General features: G+C 45.0%; 1 pseudogene; it reads right to left on the bottom strand.

The window, feature by feature from the left end:
- Positions 1–3,883: 3,883 nt before the first annotated feature.
- On the bottom strand, positions 3,884–9,264 carry LOC138683590 (endogenous retrovirus group V member 2 Env polyprotein-like; annotated as a pseudogene).
- Positions 9,265–10,888: the final 1,624 nt, after the last annotated feature.

Genomic DNA, 10,888 nt, shown 5'->3' with positions numbered 1-10,888 from the left:
GGTTGGTACTGAAACACAGCTCTTCTTAGCACCCCGACTGCCAGTGCTGGGCTGGATGTTCAAAGGGAAAGTTTCCTCTACACATCACGCGACTGATGCCACGTGGAGTAAGTGGATTGCACTGATCACACAACGGGCTCGCATAGAAAACCCCAGTCACCCAGGAATTTTAGAAGTGATCACGGACTGGCCAGAAGACAAAGACTTTGGAATGTTGCCAGAGGAGGAGGTGACACAGGCTGAAGAGGCCCCGCTGTATAATAAACTGCCAGAAAATGAGAGGCAATATGCCCTGTTCACTGATGGGTCCTGTCGCATTGTGGGAAAACATCGGAGGTGGAAGGCTGCTGTATGGAGTCCTACACGACTAGTTGCAGAAACTGCTGAAGGAGAAGGTGAATCGAGTCAGTTTGCAGAGGTGAAAGCCATCCAGCTAGCATTAGATATTGCTGAAAGAGAAAAGTGGCCAGTGCTCTATCTCTATACTGACTCCTGGATGGTGGCAAATGCCCTATGGGGGTGGCTACAGCAATGGAAGAAGGGCAACTGGCAACGCAGAGGTAAACCCATTTGGGCTGCCGCACTGTGGCAAGATATCGCTGTTCGGATAGAGAAGCTAGTGGTAAAAGTACGTCACGTAGATGCTCATGTACCCAAGAGTCGGGCCACTGAAGAACATCAAAACAATCAGCAGGCAGATCAGGCCGCCAAGATTGAAGTGTCTCAGGTAGACCTGGACTGGCAACGTAGGGGTGAGCTATTTATGGCTCAGTGGGCCCACGATACCTCAGGCCATCAGGGGAGAGATGCAACATATAGATGGGCTCGAGATCGAGGGGTGGACTTGACCATGGACACTATCGCACAGGTCATCCACGAATGTGAAACATGTGCCGCAATTAAGCAAGCCAAGCGGCAAAAACCCCTGTCGCATGGGGGGCGATGGCTGAAATATAAACAGTGGGAGGCCTGGCAGATTGACTATATCACACTCCCACGAACACGCCAAGGCAAGTGCCATGTGCTTACAATGGTGGAAGCAACCACTGGATGGCTGGAAACATACCCTGTGTCCCATGCCACTGCCCAGAACACTATCCTGGGCCTTGAAGAGAAAATTTTATGGCAACACGGCACCCCAGAAAGAATCGAGTCGGACAACGGGACTCACTTCCGAAACAACCTCATAGACACCTGGGCCAAAGAACACGGCATTGAGTGGGTATATCACATCCCTTATCATGCACCGGCCTCCGGAAAAATCGAACGATACAACGGACTGCTGAAAACTACATTGAGAGCGATGGGGGGTGGGACTTTCAAACATTGGGATACACATTTAACAAAAGCCACCTGGTTAGTTAATACTAGAGGATCCGCCAATCGGGCTGGCCCCGCCCAACCAAGACTTCCACATACTGTAGAAGGCGATAAAGTCCCTGTAGAGCGCATGAGGAGTATGTTAGGAAAGACAGTCTGGGTTAGTCCTCCCTCAAACAGAGGCAAACCCATTCAAGGGGTTGTTTTTGCTCAGGGACCTGGGTACACCTGGTGGGTGATGCAGAAGGATGGGGAAGTTCGATGTGTACCTCAGAGAGATTTGATTTTGGGAGAGAATAGCCAGTGAATTGGGCTGTATGATACCTAACTGCTAAATACCCTGCCAATGCATGTCATTGTATCTATAGTGTCTATATGCCATATCAAGGGTATTACTGTAAGAATTACCCAAATGACTGCGGGATGGACTTTGAAACTAAGCCAAGTACAACAGCGACAGAACTTGAACTGACACCCAGCAATTTCCTCAAGATCAACATCTTCGACCTGCAGACTAAGGGTGTGAGTTGCACCAAATGTACTAGCCACAAGTTCCAGAGGCAGCATACAACAACCCACCATCTCACACCATCTCTCTTATCCTGAAGAACTGTTACAACAGATGGAGCCCCAAAGTCATGGACTAAATAAAATCGATGGACACATTAGAGGGATAGCCCATACGCTAAAGGAATACCATTTGCGTGTGTGTGTGTGTGCGGAGGGGCGATGGGGACGGACGCAAGTCCATATACTTATATATATAAGACAAGGAAGTGGTAGTGGTTGATTGGAAAATGTAAGATCTGGGCATGATGTAGATGGTATAGAATAAGGGGTGGATAATGTCCTGGGTTCAGCTGGGATAGAGTTAATTTTTTTTTACAGGAACCTGGGAGGTGGGGGGCATAGCCGGGGCAGCTGACCTGAACTGGCCAAGGAGCTATTCCATACCATGTGACATCATGCTCAGTATATAAATGGGGAGCGGGCCGGGGGGTGGGCTCTTCTTTTCGGTGGGGGAAGTGGCAGAGCATCGGGTCCCGGGTGGTGAGCAGTTGCACTGTGCATCACTCTTTTTGTATACTTTTTCATTAGTACCGTTGTTGTTGTTGCAATTTCTTTGTGTTGTTCCAGTAAACTGCCTTTATCTCAACCCTCGAGGTTCCAGGTTTGTTTTTTTTTCCCTCTCCTCCGTCTTCCCCCTATCCCACCGGAGGGGGGCGGGAGGAGTGAGCGAGCGGCCGCGTGGTCCTTTGCTACCGGCTGGGCTGAAACCACGACAGTAACTTAGCTATAGAATGAAAAGTACCAGCTGCTGCATATGAAACTAAAAGAATCAGAGAAAGAAATGGAGAGTAGAAGCAGAAGTCCAAGACATTTACCTGACAAAGAATCCCTTGACTCCTGTCAGTGTGTTGCTATGTCTTAAACTGAGGGGTTTCATAGTTATCACTTTAGACCTTTTGCAAGAAAAGGTATCTGTGATGGTGCTGCACAGCACAAATTGGGAGGAGGAATCTACTGGCTGCTTCATACTGAAGAGGACAGATGAGAATGCATAAGAACAAGAAAACAACATAAGAGGCCTCATTTCTTTCAACCAGTCTCATTGCACACCAGTGTAAAAATTTGTACATGAAAGCAGCAGGCTTTGGCTTGCCAGATGACTAAGGTGTGGACATGGAAATGAATTGTATGTATAGCATAATATCTTGACAGTCGTGCCTCTGTAATTCTAGTTCCATTGTCTCTAGGAAGATACACTTGATTTACCCGTGGGTGTATGCCCTATGGTCTCTTTATTAATACTATTTACTGTTACACTGGGATCAATGGTCCATTCAAAGATACTACATTAAAAATTGTCTTTTATGCGAAAGCTAATCAAAATTGCAGAGGTATCTTGCAAGATGTTTAACTCTAGGCTCAGTAAAATAGAGGCAGAAATGAAAACTAGGATAGCATGGAGTTTCAGCTTGTTATTGAAAGTGTCAATAAAAGAACTAGGAAGTGCTTAACTGCCTTATTTAGAATTCTGAATAGGATCAAAGAAAGGAGGGAAAAGGCTGATTTGGGCTGGAGACCAGTGCCTGCGATGCCACTTTTATCTCAGAGGGCTACAGTGCAGTAGGGTGAAATGGTGCTGCTGAAATTGGGGGCAGTTTGTCTCCTATCCTCTAAGGATCATGTCCAGTAACTGCCATGCCACAAATCCCTACACAGAATCCTGTCAGCCACATTCAGATAATCCTTCTGACATGCGGAAAACAGACTCCACAATCAGTGAGATTGTAAAGTAGGTATGTTCATTCAGCGCTGGGCAGCACGGGGGGTAGTCCCACCAAAGTCGTGCGCGCCCGACTCGGCAGTTCGCCTCAAGTTTATACAGTCAGGTATTACATATTCACAATACGCCTATACATATGCATGACCTATCCCCACCTCATATTAAAATTTGCTCCGAGAGGTCATTTCCATAGTCCCCTCCCAACTGCGCCTGCGCAGGGCCTCTTTATGGTGGTCGTCTGGTGGTCGCAGAGATGAAGATAGATGACTCCTCTTCGTCACCGCTAGTAACCTTTTTCCTTGCGCAGGCTCAGTGATTTCTTGGTATTCACCCAAGCCGCAAGACCAGTCTTAGCTGGCTCTTGGGGCCTGCTCCTGCTTCTTATCAAGGACTGTCTTTACCTCATTGGCTGGTTCTTGGGACCAGCTCTTCTTATCAAGGACTGTCTCTACCTCAGCTAATTTCAACAATGTAAGCACTAAACATCATCTTTCACCCCCCTTTATTATGTCTACTGAGATTCTTTTGACTCCCCTTGTCTCAGTCCCCCCTTTTCTAGAAAATAGTAAATTCTTTTACTATATTTAATCCTAGTACTTCTAATACATTGTTTCCCTATCTAGCATCCTCTCAAAGTATTTGTTGGTCTCGAGTTTTCGTCGTAACTGATTCTTTTTCCATTCACTGTAAGAGTCTCCTGTACTCTTACAGCACAAAAGGCCACATCGAACCACTATGCAAAGGACCACAGACAAGAGAATGATGATTATTATAGTGACAAACAAATGCTTTAACCATGTCAAATTTGGCAACCAGGACGTTAGTTTTTCTAATATGCCTGTCAAGCCCCAAGAAGTGTCATCTTGGGAAACTTCATGTAGTATTTTAGTCCTTTCCCATATCTCCTCAAGATCTGTTTCAATTCGTTGGTTTTGATTGATATAGGTACAGCAAGTTTGGTTTATAACTACACATAAGCCCCCTTCTTTTGCTAAAAGCATGTCCAACCCCATTCTATTTTGGAGTACTACTTTACTCAGGGATTGTATTTCCAGTTGCAGCCCTCGAATTGCATCAATTGTAGCACTTTCTATAATCTCTAATGTAGCAGATATATTCATGATAGCTTTCTCCAACTCGCTTACCCCTAAAGAGGGGATTAACCATCAGACAAAACTATGGTACCCAGTACCTCGAATAACTAGTGGGTTTTCAGCCCGTTTTACACGGAGCCAAGGTGTTCTCAAAAACCCTCGGGGAGGCGAAGCTCCCTCGAATATACTGGTCTGAGGTGCAAGGTACCCTCGAACACAGTGTCCCTTCCAGTTCTGGGGTAAACTCTTTCTGGCCCTGCCATCCCCACAGAGCCACCAGTATCCGGGCCCTGTGTTGCATCTTGGACCGAGATGCGTCTCCCTTCTGTCTTGTTCTTGCCCCTACTTTCCTGGCCCCCCCTTTGGTTTCCGGATATAATAGAAACTGATACTTAAGTTCAGTCCAAGGCGTTCTAATTTTCCTTTATCAAAAGTTCCCAGATTTTCCGCAAGGCTACAATTATCCATGTCTCCCCAGATATTATCAGTAATATTTAAGCAACGGCCAGTAATTAAGACCTCTTTAGGGTCGGGTACCTCCAGATCAAAGTTGGGTCCCTGCTGGGTATTTCCCTTTCCATGAGGGCATGATCCATTCCTGTCTGGCCCGTCTTTAATAAGAGATGTCCAATTTGTGGTCGGGATTCCTAAAAAGGGGAGTTCCATGTTCCCCCGAGGAAGGGGATTACATACCCAACAATCTGATAAATTTAGTACTTTCGAGATACTCTCTGTCATATTTAAATAAGTATTTCGATCCCAAGCCTGCCCCTTGGACAAGGTCCAACTCAGAAACATAACAATCAATGTCTCACAAATTTGAGCTTCAAAGGTCCTTTTTCTTGTGAAGTCCATTGTCCTTTGGGTGCCTTCTTCACCCTAGTGTGATGGATCCAGGCGTTCTGTTCCTTGATCTTAATCGCGGTGAAGGAGGTAAGTAGTACTTGAAATGGTCCTTCCCACTGCGGCTCCAGAGTTTTTTCTGTAAGAGACTTTATATACACATAAACCCCTGGTTGTATATTATGCACAGGCCCATCCAAAACTCTCCCTCGAGTCCCTACCACATGCTTCCTGATTTTATTAAGTTGCTTACCTAATGCTACCATGTAAGAAGTCATAATTTCATCCCCCGCTTGTACAGACACCCCTCTCTGTATCCCATAGGGTTGTCCATACAGAATTTCAAAGGGGCTCAGTCCTTCTTTCGCCCTTGGTCTTGTTTGTATACGCAGAAGGGCTAAAGGGAGAGACTGAGGCCATGTCAGATTTGCTTCTTGTCCTAATTTCACAATTTGCTGTTTGATTAAGTGGTTCATTTTTTCCACTTGACCACTCGACTGGGGGTGATATGGAGTATGAAGCTGCCAATCTATACCCAAATGGCGGCTAATTTGTTGTACTATTTTTGAGACAAAATGTGGTCCTCTGTCAGAGGATATGGTTGCTGGAACCCCAAAACATGGTATTATCTCTTGTACCAGTATTTTAGTTACCTCCCGAGCTTTAGCCGTTCTTGTTGGGAATGCTTCTGGCCAACCTGAAAAGGTATCAGTTAATACCAATAAATATCCATACCCCCCTTTTCTTGGAAGTTCTGTAAAATCAATTTGCCATTGCTGTCCAGGCCCATTGCCTTTTCCAATCTGGCCCATTTCCGGCTTGGGGGTATTCTTAGGATTAGCCTGGAGGCAAAGATCACACTGTTGTGTCACCCGTCTCACCGTGGTATATAAATTTCTAGCCACAATTTCTCTTATCAAATGATTAGACAGAGCCTCTGTTCCCCAATGTCTTTTCCTATGCTCCTCCCATATCAAATGCCATAATAAGCAAGAGGGAACGATTAGCTTTCCCTGCGGGGTATGAGCCCACCCCTCTTCATTATATGACCCTTCTAAATCTGTAATGAGCTTTTGATCTTCCTTAGTGTATTCTGGCTTACCTTCTAGGGAAATCTGCCTATCAGGAATTAAGGCCCCTTCTGCTTTTACCTTTGTTTTGGCCACTTGTTTTGCCTCTCTGTCCGCCAGCTCATTCCCTTTTTCCAAATTTGAGCTCACTTTCTGGTGTGCCTTAATATGCATAATTGCTACTTTCTTAGGGAGCTGGACAGCTTCCAGTAACTTCAGAATTTCTTCTGCGTGTTTGATATTTTTCCCTTGAGAACTCACTAGTCCTCTCTCCTTCCAAATTGCTCCATGTGCGTGTACAACTCCAAAGGCATATTTTGAGTCTGTATAAATGTTCACAACTTTGCCCTGGGCCAATTCCAGGGCACGGGTTAGAGCAATTATTTCTGCCTTCTGTGCGGAGGTGTTCATGGGCAAAGCCCCTGATTCTATTACCTCTTGGCTGGTGGTGACGGCATATCCCGCATGTCGATTACCATTTAGGATGTAACTGCTTCCGTCTGTGAACCAGGTTTCTCCGTTTTCCATGGGGCTGTCTTTCAGGTCTGGGCGACTGGCATATGTTGCTTCGATGGTTTCCAAACAGTCATGATGTACCGGTTCTCCTGTGTTCCCGGCTGAGGAAAGAAGCTGGGTTGACAATGTTAGTGACTATAATCTCCACATCATCCTGCTCTACCAATATAGCTTGATATCTCAGGAATCTTTGTGGAGAGAGCCAGTGTCCACCTTTTGCTTCCAGTACTGCTGATACTGTGTGAGACACCAGAACAGTCGTTTTCTGGCCCAGAGTAAACTTTCGGGCTTCCTGTATATTCAGTATCACGGCCGCAACCGCCCGCAGGCATCCAGGCCAACCTTTTGCAGTCGTGTCTAACTGCTTAGAGAGGTAGGCAACTGCCCGTCGATATGGGCCCAGGTTTTGTGCTAATATTCCCAGGGCAATGCCCTGCTTCTCATGGGAGTAAAGAAGAAATGGCTTACTCACATCTGGGAGTCCTAAGGCCGGGGCCGACATCAAAGCCTTTTTCAGTAGCTCAAAGGCTTGTTCGGTCTCCTTATTCCACTCAAGGTGTTTCTGCTCAGTGGCTGTCAATGCATACAGTGGTTTAACGAGCAATCCATAATTATAGATCCACAATCGGCACCACCCTGTCATTCCCAGAAAAGTCCGTAACTCTTTTACTGTCTGAGGTCCCCGAGTTTGACATATTGCCTCTTTACGGGCCTGTCCCAAAGTTCTTTGTCCCGCACTAATTTCATAGCCCAAATAATTCACTTTGCGTTGCATTACCTGTGCCTTTTTCTTGGATACCCGGTACCCCTGGAGTCCCAGGAAATTCAACAGACTCACCGTCCATGTCATACAATCTTTCTCTGTTTTAGTGGCGATCAGGATATCATCCACATACTGCAACAGCTTCCCCTCCTCAGACGGGGCTTCCCAGGATTCTAAGTCTTTCGCAAGCTGATTGCCAAAAATGGTAGGACTATTCTTAAATCCTTGTGGCAACACCGTCCAAGTGAGCTGGGTCTTTTGACCACTCTTGGGGTTTTCCCATTCAAATGCAAATAATTTTGGCTGGCTTCATGGAGAGGGAGGCAAAAGAAAGCATCCTTCAAATCTAAAACAGTAAACCAAGTCAATTCAGGTGTTAATACGGTCAACAGGGTACATGGGTTTGCCACTACCGGGTAAAGATCTTCAGTTATCTTATTCACCGCCCGTAAGTCTTGGACCACCTGATATGACCCATCGGGCTTCCGAACAGGTAATATAGGGGTATTGAATTCAGACTCACACTCTTTTAATAATCCCAACTGCAAAAATTTTTCTATCACTGGCCAGATTCCTTCTCTGTCTTCCTTCTTTAGGGGATATTGTTTAATTCTTACCAGCTTTTGGCCTTCCTTGATCCTAACTTCAACAGGTGGAGCACTTTTCGCTCTTCCAGGTGCATCAGTAGCCCATACCCCTGGGTACACTTGGTTTAAGATGTCCTCGTTAATGCTTCCTTCTAGGGGGAGACTGGTTAAGGTTAGGCTCAATATTTGAATATATTGCTGATCTTTTACCTCCAGAGTAATTTCTCCCTTTTTGAATACAATTTTTGCTCCCAATTGTTCCAACAAGTCCCTTCCCAAAAGTGCCTTTGGGGAGTTGGGCATATATAAAAATTTATGAATGCCCCACTGTTTCCCTAATTTATATTCTAAAGGTTTACAAAAATATGCCTTTTCACTTTGGCCAGTTGCTCCTTTCACCATGACATAATCGTTTCCCAGGGGCATCAAAGCCTGATTCAAAACCGAGTATGTTGCTCCTGTATCTACCAAAAATTCTACCTCTTGTTGTGTTTTCCCTAGCTTAATTATAACCAGTGGATCCGCTAGGGTAGATTCCCCAGGTTCCCGTCAGTCTCCCTTCACATGGGCTACCGTTCTTCCTGTTTGAGCCCTCTCATCCTCCTTGTTCCTTGGGCATTCCCTTTTCCAATGACCGAATTTCTTACACAAAGCACATTGATCCTTGCCCAGTCGGGACAAGTCTCGTCTAGGCCTTCTTCCTCTTTCTTCCTGAATAACAGCCATTAATTTCCTTTGCCCTTGCCTATATCCTTCTTCTCTGTTACTAAATACCCTCCATGCTTCGTCCAACAATATTTCTAAATTCCTACCCTCTGTAGGGCATAATTTCTGAAGTTTGTGCCTTATATCCCCTGTAGACTGACCCAAAAACAGGGAGACTAATTGTTGTATTCCTACCTCTGACCCAGGATCCAGCGGTGTGTTGTGGCGCATTACATCCCTCAGTCGATCCAGGAATTTGGATGGAGACTCGGAAGGACTCTGTTTAACTGCATATAAAGCTGACCAATTTATAGTTTTGGGGATTGCTCTCTCCATTCCTTTTGTAATCCACTCCTGATACCCCTGCAATCTTTCCATATGTGCAGATCTATTAGCATCCCACTTTGGGTCTTGGAGAGGGAAATATTCCTTAATGTCCCCTCCTGTAATCTTATAATGATCTTCAGCAAGGTTCCCTGCTGTTTTTAAAATCAGCTGTTTCTCTCAGTCATATATTCCAATAATAACTGTATATCCTTCCAATCAGGGTTATGCTGTTTCACAATAAATTGGAAATGCTTAGCTACAGTTATCAGATCTCTCCTATAATCTTTTGCAACCTTTTTCCATTCCCCTAGGTCAGCAGTAGAAAAGGGTACTTTGATTAACATCGTCCCACCCTCTGGCCCCACCGCCTCTCGGAGAGGTACTTGTAAAGCTGTTGAGGCAATTTTCTTCCTAGTACGGGAGGATACAGGACTGCTCGGGGGGGTCGGAGTTCTATCCGATTCTGCATCCTGTTCCTGTGGTTGAGGGGGAGGCTTAAACAAATCAGTTAGATCTTGTTCTGGTACCTGATGGATTTTATTTGTCTTTGTACACCTTTGTCCAATACTACATGCCGAACAACACCACCTCAGTTTACCTCTAAGCTCCTTGTTGTTCTCTCGCTCAAGTGCAAGCACCATGGGGTCCTGTGGGGGTACCATTCCACAGTCCCTTTGCCACTCCGGATGATTTCGGAGGGTGAAAAACATGTCTGCATACGAAACCTCATCCCATTTTCCTTCTCTCCTTAAAAACAGCATTAGTTGTAATAGAGTATTATAATCTAGTGATCCATTAAGTGGCCACTTAGCATCACTTTCTAACTTATACAACGGCCACCATTGATTGCAGTATTTAATAAGGTTCTTTTTACTTTCCGTACCTCCGGTCCCAACAATATCTTTCCAGTGGGCAATTACACATCCCAGAGGACTTTTCCTCGATATTCCTCCTTGATTGTTTCCCATTTTATAACTCCTCCTAATGATTCTTAAGTTTGATCTTGGCTTCTCCTTTTAATAAGCTTCCATGCAAATTGTTTCTTACACTTCTTTTACAGTCTTCCCCAGTTTTCCTCCCACACATCCCAAATTTCTGGAATTAAATTTTCCTTTGCACACCAATCTCAGTATTTTGGATTCTTAGTGAGCTCTTTCCCAATCATAAAAGTGTGGAATTTGGAGAAAACACTCAAGGCAGTCTGGTTTCTGTCTGCTAGATGTACAGTACCAGATTCTCCCACAAGATTTACACTTCAACAAAACCCAAGCCAGACGCTAATTATTATATAGTCCAGTTGTAAGCCCACATACAAAGCAAGAAATCACCCCTATTAATACATAAAGACATTCACACATTAACAAACATACATA

The sequence above is a fragment of the Haliaeetus albicilla genome, chromosome W (assembly GCF_947461875.1).
Source record: "Haliaeetus albicilla chromosome W, bHalAlb1.1, whole genome shotgun sequence".
Classification (NCBI taxonomy): Eukaryota; Metazoa; Chordata; class Aves; order Accipitriformes; family Accipitridae; genus Haliaeetus; species Haliaeetus albicilla.
This window is presented reverse-complemented; position numbering and strand designations above follow the sequence as displayed.